Source organism: Canis aureus, chromosome 6, assembly GCF_053574225.1.
Source record: "Canis aureus isolate CA01 chromosome 6, VMU_Caureus_v.1.0, whole genome shotgun sequence".
Lineage (NCBI taxonomy): Eukaryota > Metazoa > Chordata > Mammalia > Carnivora > Canidae > Canis > Canis aureus.
In genome coordinates, this window is record NC_135616.1 from 65206750 (window position 1) to 65219334 (window position 12585).

The window sequence follows — 12585 nt, forward strand, 5'->3', positions numbered from 1 at the left end:
AAAGGTAATTAACAGAAACAGAATCTAATATTCCCAAAGGTGTGTTACTGAAATATAAATTTTCTCTGAAGTGATCACATTATTAAACTCAGCCAAATTAACATTAGTTTATAAAAGAAATTTAGTTTTAATAAACCACACCTGATCATTTATAGAAGTACAAAATAACAGTTGATGATGATACAGGCTCTTTTATATCTGCTTTTCTGGAACTTTTCATAGGGAATCTGCAGACTGAACTTTTAACAGCCTCTCAAGGGTAAAAAGCCTTGCCATCAAACTTTACCTGTAATACACAGATTTGGGTTATTTCCTCCTTCTCAAGGTTCTCCAAATATCCAGAGGTTCTTGAACTTGCTTGGAAGTCATCTTGTTTACTTACCCAATAAGTCTGCTACAAACCCTGTAAACAAAGTATTAAGCCGTTTTTCCAAGAGGCTTTACTGGCTCCCTAAAGTCAACTTTGGTTCCTTAGAACTATCTGGTTATATCTGAGTCTGCATTTGTTTCTCAAATATGATATTCTAGTCAAAGCCTTGGTGATGTAAACAATGCTTCCAATTATATCCTGTTACAAGGAGATCAGATTTTTTAAAACTTATGCAAATCAATATATGGCCCTATAAAGTGGCTCCTGCCCCACACCTAGTAGGCAGCCCTGGACAGCTACCATTCCAAAGTGACTCTTACCCTGAGGTTGGAAGGGGTAGGGGGAGGTAACCACATATACCAGCACAAACATCAGTACACACAGTTTCTGTGGCCAGATCTCTTAGCTGGCTGGTACAGGGAGCAGGCCCTTCCCTCTGGTGTGCCTGAAGTTGTGGCAGACAGGTTAACTGCAAGACAGCTAGGCTGACCGCTAGCCCCATCCACTAATAAGCTTATAGTGGTCACAGCCAGGCCTCTGAATAGGACAGGGAGCAAACCCTGTCTAGTGTGCCTACAGAAAACAAAGTGGGCTATCACAGCTGGCTGGACTGAAGGCAATTGAGGCTCATCCACAACAAGACATACCCAGTCCAAATAGGGAACACCCTGGAGTGTCTGGAGCTGATGACCTGGGGGCGGGGCATAAGGTGGGAAATGTGCTATTGGGCACCACAGGACTTCTTCTACACAAAGCCACTATTTTCAAGACTAGAAGACATAGCCAAGCCAACCTATCTAATACATAGAAACAAACACAGAGAACTAGACAAATGAGGAGACAGAGGAATATGTCCAAAATGAATGAAGGCAAAATATCACAGAAAAAGAACTAAATGAAATTGAGATAAGCAATATGCTTGATAAAGAATTTGAAGTAATGGTCATAAAGATACTCACTTGACTTGAGAAGAGAAGTAGATGCCTCAGTAAGAACTTCAAAAAGTAGAAAAAAATTAAAAAGGACCAATCAGAGCTGAGGAATTCAATGACTGAAATGAAGAATATACTAGAGGGAATCAACAGCAGACTAGAGGATGCAGAACAGATCAGTGATCTGGAAGACAGGATAGTGAAAAGCAAACAAGCTGAACAGCAAAAGAAAACTAATAAAAAATGAGACTAGGTTAAGGGAACTCTGACATCATCAAGCATAATAACATTCACATTATAGGGATCCTAGGGGTAGGAGAGAGAGAGAGAGAGAGAGAGAGAGAGAGAGAGAGAAGGGGTCAGAAAACTTATTTGAAGAAGTAATAGCCAAAATTTTTCTAATATGGGGAACAAAACATATACTCAGGTAGAGAAATTCTAGAGAGTTTCTAACAAAATGAAGTCAAGGAGGATCAAACCAAGATATAATTAAAATGGCAAAACATAAATATAAAGATTTTTTAAGATTTTATTTTTTATTTATTCATGAGAGACACAAAGAGAGAGGCAGAGACATAGGCAGAGTGAAAAGCAGGCTGCTCACAAGAAGCCTGATGCAGGACTTGATCCCAGGACCTCAGGATCATGCCCTGAGCTGAAGGCAGATGTTCAACTACTGAGGCACCGGATGTCCCAAGATAACGAATTTTAAAAGCAGCAAAAGAAAACAGTTATACACAGTGCACATCCCAGAAGGCTATAGATTTTTCAGAAGAACTTTGCAGGCCAGAAAAAAGGTGGCGTGATATAGTCAAAGTGCTAAAAAAAAAAAAAAAAATACAACCAAGAATTCACTACCAAGTAAAATTATCATTCAAAATAAAAGGAGAGATAAAGATTTTCCCAAACAAAAGTTGAACGACTTCATCACTCCTAACCCAGCCTTTCAAGAAATATAAAAGGAAATTCCTAAATGGAAAGAAAGGGCATAACTTGAAGAAAGTTATAAAGGAATAATTATAGTTAAAAGCATACATAAAGGTAGATTAACCACTTATAAAGCCAGTATGGAGGTTAAAACACAAAAATAATAAAATCCGTTATATCTACAAAAATTATTCAAGGAAAATACAAAAAAAAAAAGACATGAAATATGACATTTTATACATAAAACAGGAAGTAAAAATGTAGTGCTTTGGGGCACCTGGGTGGCTCAGTGGTTGAACATCTGCCTTTAGCTTAGGTCATGATCCCAGTCCTGGGATCAAGTACCCCATCAGGCTCCCTGCAGGAAGCCTCCTTGTCCCTCTGCCTATGTCTCTGCCATTCTCTGTGTCTCTCATGAATAAATAAATAAAACCTTAAAAAATTTTAGTGCTTTTAGAATGTGTCCAAACTTAATATAGATTTCTGTATTCATATCATATATGAACCTAATGGTAACCACAAGTCAAACTCTTATAACACATACACAAAAAATAGAAATCTAAGCCTATCACTAAAGAAAGCCATTAAACCACAAGGGAAGAGAGCAAGAGAAGAAAAAAGGGATAGAAGAACTACAAAAACAACTAGAAAACAACAAAATGGCAATAAGTACATACATATCAATAATTTTTTTTTAAGATTTTATTTATTTATTCATGAGAGACACCCATAGAGAGAGAGGCAGAGACATAGGCAGAGGGAGAAGTAGGCTCCATGCAGGGAGCCCAATGTGGGACTCGATCTCCAGGATCACGCCCCGGGGCTGAAGGCGGCGCTAAACCACTGAGTCATGGGGCTGTCCCCATACCTATCAATAATTACTTTAAATGTGGATGGACTAAATATTCCAATCAAAAGACACAGGGTGATTAAATACATAAACAAACAAGACCCATCTATTTGTTGCCTACAAGAGACACACTTTAGACCTAAAGACATATATAGGCTGAAAGTGAAGGGATGGAAAAGGATATTCCATGTAAATGGAAGTGAAAAAAAAAAAAAAAAGCGCCAGGATAGCAATAATTATATCAGATAAAATTTAAACTTTAAAACAAAGACTATATATAACAAGAAACAAAGAAGGGCACTACATAATGATAAAGAGATCAATACAATGAGAAGATATAACATTATATCAACAGCATAGGAACACCTAAATACATAAAACAAATATTAAGAATTATGTTTAGATTATCTATAAAAACTTAATGAGACATTAGATAAAATCAATTATTATTCTAAGTTATTTTCTCACAAATTTTATAACAGGGATAACATGAACTTATTTGATGAATAAACCCGAATAAAAATATATTTAATGCTGATAACTCTAAAGACATGTCTACTTTTTTGTGGAGCCCAAAGCTGGGCCTGAGCTCAAGAGCCTGAGATCAAGAGTTAGAGCTTAATTGACTGAGCCACCCAGGCATCCCAACACATCTATTTTTTTAAAGGCATGTTTATTTTAATTAAACCAACAATCTTAGTTTTGATACCAAATATTTTCCCAGATCATAGAAACCTGAAATTCATTTGTAGTGTTTTACTTTTGAGAATTTTATGTGCTTAAATTTAAGCCAATTCAGTAGTTTCTTTATGAATTATTTTGGCAATACCATCCACAGGTAGAAAAATACCATATCTATAATGTACACATACGCACATATAGAGATGACTTTTAAGATTTGTATTTATCCCTGGAAGTAATCTTAAACTGTGCTAGAGTTTGGGCACAAGGGCCCTTTTAGCTGTCTGTATTTTTTACAAGACTCTGTTCCTTCCCTTCAGTGTCACATGATTGTGGCCTGTGTTTACATTTCAAAGACATGATTTGTAACTTTAAGGAACAGAGAAAGAATGCAAGTTTTTTTTTCCCCCTAAGAGTTTCAGGGTAATTGTAAGATACCTTTTGAAGTATAGGACAATTTTGTTCCAATGCCCTGGTCTTTATCTACAAGTATTTTGACAGAAATAGGCAAGCTTTGGAGGTTAGTAAAGACAGGTAGGCTTTGACTTGTTTTTAGAGTTGCATTTCCGGTTTTGTAGAGATGTGCAAGATGAAGTTGTTTTTAATTCCCCCCCCAAAGAACTGGATTACAGCCTAAGTATTAAGGGACTGACCTACCTCTTCAAACAAATTTGCTACGTTATATCAGAAGGATATATTTTTTACGTAAATAGGAATCTGTATAAAGCATTTTAACAAAGGTCTTGTTTCTGAGAGCATAATTCGGGGGACATGAATTTCATTTTGGTGGGGGGTCTAGGATACATCTGCAAAGGACATTGCATAGGAATGCCTGAAGCTGGCAGAGTAGAAAGTAGAAGCAAACCCAGCCTGTCTCAGGAGCTTGTGTTAAATTCATTTCCTAACTTTCAGCATTTGTAGGAGTACCTGTATACTTTGAATCTAGAGATTAGTTAGGCCAGAGTGCCCTCTGTAAATCATGTAGGGAAAGGGAACTTAAAAACAGGCAGAAGGCACCAGATTCTAAGAAGGGAAATATACGTGAGACGTGGATATTACTTTTTGTGTTAAGTCTAATTTCTTTTCTCTCGTCTTATCAAGGGAGTCCCTAAGGCTAGCTGTTGTAAGACAATTTTAAGAGCTTTGTAAGGATTTTTTTTTCTTTCAAATATAGCCATTTTTAAAGGATTCATGTCTGGCCATTGACAGACAGATCTTGCTAATAATCATCAAAAGCTCCCTCAAATCAATAAGCCTTTTTATGATTGCCTCCAGGAATGACCTGGAGGTAATTTTCCAGGCTTAGATCATAGATGCAAGAGGCATCCCTGGACAGGGCACAGATGATATAGCTCAATGATCCAAAAGCTTACTTCCAAAAATAGTTTAAGAAAGCAAAAGCCTTTGTTGCATAGGCAGTTAAGACTGGTAAACGTGATATCTCTGGTCCCAGGAAAACTTGAGACACCTCTAATCACAGACCTGCTAACTTGTTACACTGGGCATATGATACTGAAGTGAGACTTTTCCAGCACCAGCAAGCAACAAAGACTAAGACGACAAAGGTCCCTTACGGGTTGGGACTTCTTAGGCAAGCTCTTCCAAGACCTGGTATGGCTGGCAAAGAGAGCACTGCTTGCAACTATGTGTCTTGAAATCCCGGTCTATTTCACTGGCCGCTAAGGTACACCCAAGTAAGTGTACCCTTCAGAGGGTTGAGACCAGAGAGAATACGGTCACTGGTCAGAAATCCAGGCTCTTATGACATAGAACAGGTGAAATGGAAAACCTCACCCAGTTTTTACATATAGGACCCACAACAAAATTTGTCTAAACAAATGCCAGTCTTAAGAGAATCATGAACTCTACTTTGTGAGGCTGGCTGGCTCAACGAACAGGCTGATAGATCCTATGCCTGCCTTTCTCTATGGCAATTCCTTTTCAGGACACAAATGTATTTGTATTTGACACAAATACAAAGAAAACAAAAAACTGTAACCATCTCTGGGAGAAAATGGATCTGTCAAACCAAGAGTATGCTACCAAATTTATTAGAGTTGCTAAGCCCAAGGAACTAGTTCCACAAATATTTTCTCCTGTTGATCTAAATTGAGAGAGAGAGAGAGAGAGAGAGAGAGAGGACTCTCTTACCACTGTTGTGGTAAGAACTCCTACGTTCTGCTGGCTTTTGTCAGATGTCCAAGGATCTTTCAGCTGCAGCAATGTCCAGCCAGGGAAGTTTATCCTGCCAACTATGCCGACTATTGAGGAGGAAAAATTTTCCTCTATTATTCAAGATTCTTCTCGCTGGTCTAAGAATTAAATGGACAAATTAATAGGATTAATAGGAGAAATAGAATTAATAGGAGAAAAAACAAAATTTAATTAACTGTACATGGAGGCCCAATATTAAAATTAAGACCCAAAGAAATGACCAAAATAGGCAACTTTCATACTTTTTAGACAAAGAAGCAATAAGTTTGTGAAGAATTGACAGTAAAAAGAAAACTTATGTTTGACAGCTTCAATTAGTAAGAAATTCTAAATGGAATTTGGGCTGGGGTAGTAAATTGGTAAAAGTAACAATATTTATTTAAATAGCCTTCTCTGCTCTGAATTCTCTATCTCTGATGATAAGGACATCTTGCTACAAAGGGTATCTTTTATTTGAGAGATCTATTTCCTGCTTTCTTGAGACAAAGGGGACTCTGGTTGTTCTTACACTGGCTACTTATTAAATAGCTTCTAATTCAAAATAATCAATACACTGAAGTGGCACATTTTGGGGAATGTTACCCTTGACCCCTCACATGCACATTTGTGTAGGTTAGGGCTTGGAACGAGGCAAATGCCAGGGACCCTTAAGAGATGCTCTTGAGATCAGGATACTCCAGACGCTGCCCAGTTCCAGGTCTTTCTAGACATGTGCAGCAGGCATATGCACACTATTCACTTTAACAGCTATCCTTTGGCAGCTGGGGCCCTCCAGTGTGGAGCTTGGGCTGGTCTACAACCACCTACATAGTCTCCAGGGCAGGGGAAGCCTACCTTTGAAATCTTTCTGAGGCATCAGCTTTAAACAGTCAGTCTACAACCAACTAGCTGCCTGATGAAGACCCAATTTTTTTACCCCCATCAATCAAGGCACCCAGGTCTCCTTCCGAAGGATACCCCTGCCAGATTGCTCAGCCTCACCCTGGAAAGGCATCCAGTTTCCTCCAACCATAACTTCAGGGAGAATATGCACATTAATGATGGTTAGGGCTTGGACTTAGGCAGATGGTTTTGACCCACGAAAGCTTGCACCAGTAACATGGTATCTTCTAATACTTGGTCTGTCCTAGGTCTCTGGCTATCCTGACCTGCATGGCCCACACATATGCTATCTGCCCTCCAACATCCAGCCTCAGGCAACCAGGGCCCTCCAGGCATGAGGAGCTCAGGCTAGTTTCCAACCACCTGCATAGCTTCCTGGGTGGAAGGATCCCTTGCCCAACAATCTTTCTGAGGAGCAGCTTTAGACAGGCAAGTCAGTCCACACTTGGACGGGCTGCCTGATGAGGTTCCAGTTTTCTCTAGCAATCAAAGGTAACAAGTATCTCCTATTAGAGGATACCTGGCCATCTGTCAGGCCTCACCCTGGCAAGGCAGTACATCTTACTTCTGATCTGCCTTCCTGGGAAATATGAACATCTGTTTAAGTTAGGGCTTGGAAATAGGCAGGTGTCATGTACTCTAAACAGCCCCCTTATGTGACTAGGCTTCTGCTGACATTTTTCTTGTAACAGGTCCTGTCTACCCTGATATGTAGACATGTGCAATATGCACCTATGTGCCAGCCTTGGGCAGCTGGGGCACTGCAGGCCTCTGCAGCTCTACTGGTCCTCACCCACCTGCATACCCACAGGGCACAGGGAGCAGAATCCCCAAAAATCTTTCTAAGGCATTAGCTTTAAGGTAGAAAGAGTTCCCATTTGGACCGGCTGTCTGATGGAATCCTGAGCTTACCAATAAGGAAGGCTCTCAGGTGTCTTTAGCAAAGGTTTCCCAGGCAGGCCACCTGGCTCAGTCTTGGCAGTCCAGTTAATAGTTTTATCTTCAAGGGAAATATGCAAATTTGTGTAGGTTAGGATTTGCAAATAGGCAGATGTCACGGACTTCCATTCATAAGAACTGGATTCTCCATTGCCCAGTTTCTGGTCCTTAGCTTTTCTGACCTGAGCTTTCCATGTATGCTCGGTATGCCTCCTGTCATCTAGCCTTGGTTGGCCAGAACCCTCCAGTCCTGTGGAGCTTTGGTCAGTGCCCCACCAGCTGGCATTCAGTGTGGTGAAAGCCCATCCCCCAAAAGTAGTTCTGAGGCTCCATCCTAAACTGGCAATTCTTAGGCCACCTGATGGGATACAACAGCTTCTCCAAAAATCAAGGCCTCCAGGTGTATCTTTGCAGAGGGCACCCCAGAAATCCCACCTGATTCCTCCAGTTTTGCCTTCAGTGCCAATATGCACCATTATGTAGCATTAAGGCTTGGGATTAGACAGATGCCAGGAACTCCCAGTAACCCACTCCTGTGACCCAGTCCCCAGGCACTTGCCCTATTTTAGGTCCTTGGCAAGCCTGACCTATATGTCCTGCACATGTATGGTATGCATCCTGTCAGCTGCCCACGGGCACCCGGGCCCTCTAGACATTCAGAGCTAGGGCCCCTCTACAACTACCTGCATAGCCTCAATGTTGGAGGGAACCCATTTCATGAAAATCACTGAACTGGTTGCTAAAAGGAGAGACAGTTAATTCCCATACGGATTTAATGTCTGCTGGGGTCCCAGGTTTCTGCACCAACAAGGCTCCTGGGTATCTCTTATTGGAGGGTATCCTATCAAACCCCACTTGGTTCTACTGCAACAAGGCAGGCTAGGTTCTTCATGTCTGTCTTCGATGGGAATACGGACAGTTGAGTAGGTTAGGGTTTAGAATTAGGCGGATGCCAGTACCCCAACAGCACACTCTTTGACCTGCCATCTCCCAAATCTTGCCCTATTTCAAGTTCCTGGCTACCATGAACTGCATGGTCCACACATGCACAGTAGATGCCCTGAAAGTCACCCTTGGGTAGTTGAGGGTGCTCCACGTCTGTGGAACTAAAATTCATTTCCAAAGATTATATTTCCAACATTGGAGGGAATCTCTCCCTTCTTGAAAATTGCTCTGACGTGGCTGCTAAAACAGGCAATAGTTAGCTCAATCCTCAGCTTTATTGTCTGAAGTCTCAGACTTTTACAGCAATCAAGCCTCTCAGAGATAGCTTATTGGAGGATACTCCAGCTAGCTAGTCTTCTCCAGCCATGGCAAGGCAATCCAGATTATTCTAGCTTTGCCTTCAGTGGGATTATGTGCACATAATAGGTTAGGGCTGGTAATTAGGCAGATGCCTTGTAACCCAAGAGTCTGAACCCATGAGCTGCCCTCCCTGGATGCTTATCTGTTCCAAATACTTGGCTACCCTGACTTGGGAGATACACACATGCACAGTGGTATCCCGTATGCCAGCCTTGAGCAGACCTGACTCTTTAAGCTTGTGAAACACTAGCTAGGCCCCAACTACCTGTATAGCCTCCAGTGTGGAGGGAGCTTACCTTTCAAAAATTGCTTTAATTAGAAAGCTACAAATGGGTGACAGTCCCCATGTACACTTGCTGCCTGTTGGGTTTGGGGCTTCTCTAGGAACCAGGTGTCCCAGGTGTCTCCCAAAGGAGGCTACCCTGTCTGCCAGCATGGCCACTCCATGGCAAGGCAGTTGAAAAACCTCCATCTCTGCCTTTAGGGGGAATATTAAACAATGAGTAGGTAAGCCTTATGCACTAGGCCTTGTACCCCTAACAGCACCCGTCCTATGATCCAGCCTTGTCAATTCCAGGTTCCTGGCTATTTTAGTTTGTGGAGTTCGTACCAGTGCATGTCATACCTTGTCATGGGATGGCCTTGGGATGCAGGAAGCACTCCTGGCCTGTGGAGCTTTGGCCATATGACTTAACCATCTGAAATGCTTCAGTGTAGAGGGAGTACCCCCTTCCCCTAAATTGTTTAAACTGGTGACAGTCTGTCCCTATTTGGACTGGCTGCCTGATGAGGTCCCAGGCTTCTCTTGTAATCAAGACCATCCCAACCAGCCATGCCCTCCCTGGCAAGGCAGGTCCAGATTTCTCCAGCTGTACCTTCAGGGTGACTATACACATTTGTGCAGGTTGAACTTTGGAATAAGGTGGAATCCAGGTACCCCTACCCCAGTTCACGTGACCCGGATTCCCCTGACACTTGCCCTGTTATAGGTCCCCGGCTGTGGGTTTGCACATGTGCAATAAACCCAGAAGTTCCCTTTATGCAACCAGGGCTCTCCAGGCCTATGGAGCTAGGAGCTGTCCCTAACCACCTACATTACTCAAGGGTGAAGGAGGTCTACTAATCAAAAATCACTCGGAGGCGACTGCTGCAATAGGTGACAGTCACACCCCATAGAGACTCCATGTCTGCTGGTATCCTGGGCTTTTGCAGCAACCGAGCCTCCCAGGTATCTCTAATGGGAGGATACCCCAGCCAGCACCCTCCCCACAATCCAACCCTGACACAAAATCCTCCAGTTCTGCCTGCAGGGGGATTGTTTGCATTTGTGGACATTAAGGCTTGGAACCTGGCCAGATCCAGCTACTCCTATGAAACTGAGTAAAGGAAACCTTATTAAAAATTGAATGAAGGAAGCCCTGAAAAGGGAGCTGTTTTGCTCTTACCACTCCTCACAGCCTGCACAACCAGCGAGGGCAAGGAAGAGAATTCTCATCTTGACAGGGGAGGATACTTTGCATATGGGAATTTACCTCCTGCATTTAAGGAAGAGCTTTCCAGCCTCAGAAACAGTGCACCAACCACCTCTTACAGCCAGTGAGAAACCACCAAAGCCTCACACTTTTCTCCAATGAATTTGTGTTCAAAAACACTCTCCAGTTTCCTCCTAAAACTAATAAAAGCTGACCTTCCCTTTCTTTTTTTCCAACTTGCCTATAAAGGTTTGCCATAGTTTGCTTGTCCTGAATCGCAATTCCTCTGCTGTTCTTGAATAAACTCATTTTGCTAGTAAAAATAACTGGAAGTCTTTTAATGTTTAGGTGGACACTCCCAATAGCCCTGTCCTGTAGCCCTGCTGTGTTGGGTATTGCTCTGTTCCAGGGCAACTTTGACCTGTGTGGCCTGCGCATGTGCAGGATGGGCACATCCTGTCGCAGTCTTGGACTGCAGAGGGCACTCCAGGCCTGTGGAGTTCTGGTCTGATGGGAACAACCTGAATGGCCAGGGTGAAGGAGCCTGACACTTCCAACCGTGCTCCCCTTTCCCAGCCAGTTTTTCTGAGGTAACTGCTTTATCTCTCAACTGCCCTAATTGGCCTGTCTGCATGGTGGGGTCCCGGGGTTCTCCAGCAATTAAGACAGGTGTCTCTGGCATGCACAGTCTACACAGTTACCCAACCTTGGATTGCATGGGGTGCTCCAGGCCTATGGAGTGGAGGCTAAACCCCAGATACTAAAAAAAATAAAATAAATAAAATAAAATAGACCCCAGATACTTGAAAGGGAACCCACCTGAAATTCTAAAGCAGCAGCTTTAATCAGGCCAGTCAGTTCCCAACTGGACCAGCTCCAGGTGTCTCTTATAGGGGGCAAGGTGGACCAGGCCTCTAGGTCCCACCCTAGGAAGGCATTCAGGCGTCCTCTAGCTCTGCTTTCAGGGAGAATATACACATTCTTGTAGGTTCAGTCATGGAGTTAGGCAGATGCCAGGTACCCCCAGTAAACCCTACCTGTGACTCGTCCTCAGCTGACCTTGCCCTGTTCCAGGTGTCTGGCTACCATAGCCGGCACACCCTGCCCATCACAGTCCACATGTCAGTTCTCCATTTGCTTTCAGGGTCCTCCAAGCCTGAGGAGCTCATGACAGTGAACAAAAACCTGCTAGACTCCAGTGGGGGAAAGAGCCCCCAACCTTTCCTTCTCTGGAAATCTGAGACTCTAGGTTAAATTGTTGCCTCACTTTCTATTTGAATAGGCTGCTGCTTAATGGGTTCTTGGGCTTCCAGCAAACAAGGCTCCCAGGTGTCTCTTATTGGGAGTACCCCAGCCATCCTGCCTGGCAACCGTCCTTTGGGCCCTCCAGGGCTGTGGGACATCCCCAACCACCTGCATAGTCTTAAGTGTGGAGAAGGCCTACCACACCCTCCCCCCAATTGCCCTGAGGCAGTTGCTAAAATGGGTGATAGTCCCTGATAGACTTAGCATCTGCTACTGTCCCAGGCTGCAGGAGCCACGAAGGCATCCCACCTGACCCAGCCCTGTCTAGGCAGCCCAGATTACTCCAGCTCTGCCCTCGGAAGAATACGCACAGTTGTATAGGTTAACTCTTGGAATTTGGGAGCTGCCAGTTTTCCAGTAACCCCTCCTGGGAACTGGCCTAGACCTTGCCGTGTTCCAGGTCCCTGGCCAGCCTGACCCATATGGCCCATGTGTGCACAGTACCCACCCTGTCAGCCTGCCTCGGCTGTTGGGGTCCTCCAGGTCTGTGGAGCTCATGCTGGTATAAAACACCTTCCACCTGCTAGCTGCTGGGGTGGGGAGACCTGAACATTTTCAGAGACCCCTGCTTAAGCTGGCAGCTGTCAGTCTCCATTTGAACCAGCTAGCTAATGGGGTCCAGGGCTTCTCCTGCAACCAAAGCTCCCAAGTATCTTTAAAAAAAAAAAAAAAGATTTTATTTACTTATTCATTCATGAGAGAGAGAGA

The 12585-nt window shown here is 43.3% G+C and overlaps 1 protein-coding gene across 1 annotated transcript in view; it reads right to left on the bottom strand.

Annotated features, from left to right (window-relative positions):
* Nucleotides 1-11391: 11391 nt before the first annotated feature.
* RGSL1 (regulator of G protein signaling like 1) overlaps nucleotides 11392-12585 on the bottom strand; it is a 164869-nt gene continuing 163675 nt past the window's right edge. The window contains exons 25-26 of the mRNA XM_077902022.1: nucleotides 12326-12530; nucleotides 11392-11527 (exon numbers count right to left, since the gene is read on the bottom strand). The gene's annotated coding sequence lies outside the window, so the exon portion shown is untranslated. The remainder of the gene's footprint in view (nucleotides 11528-12325; nucleotides 12531-12585) is intronic.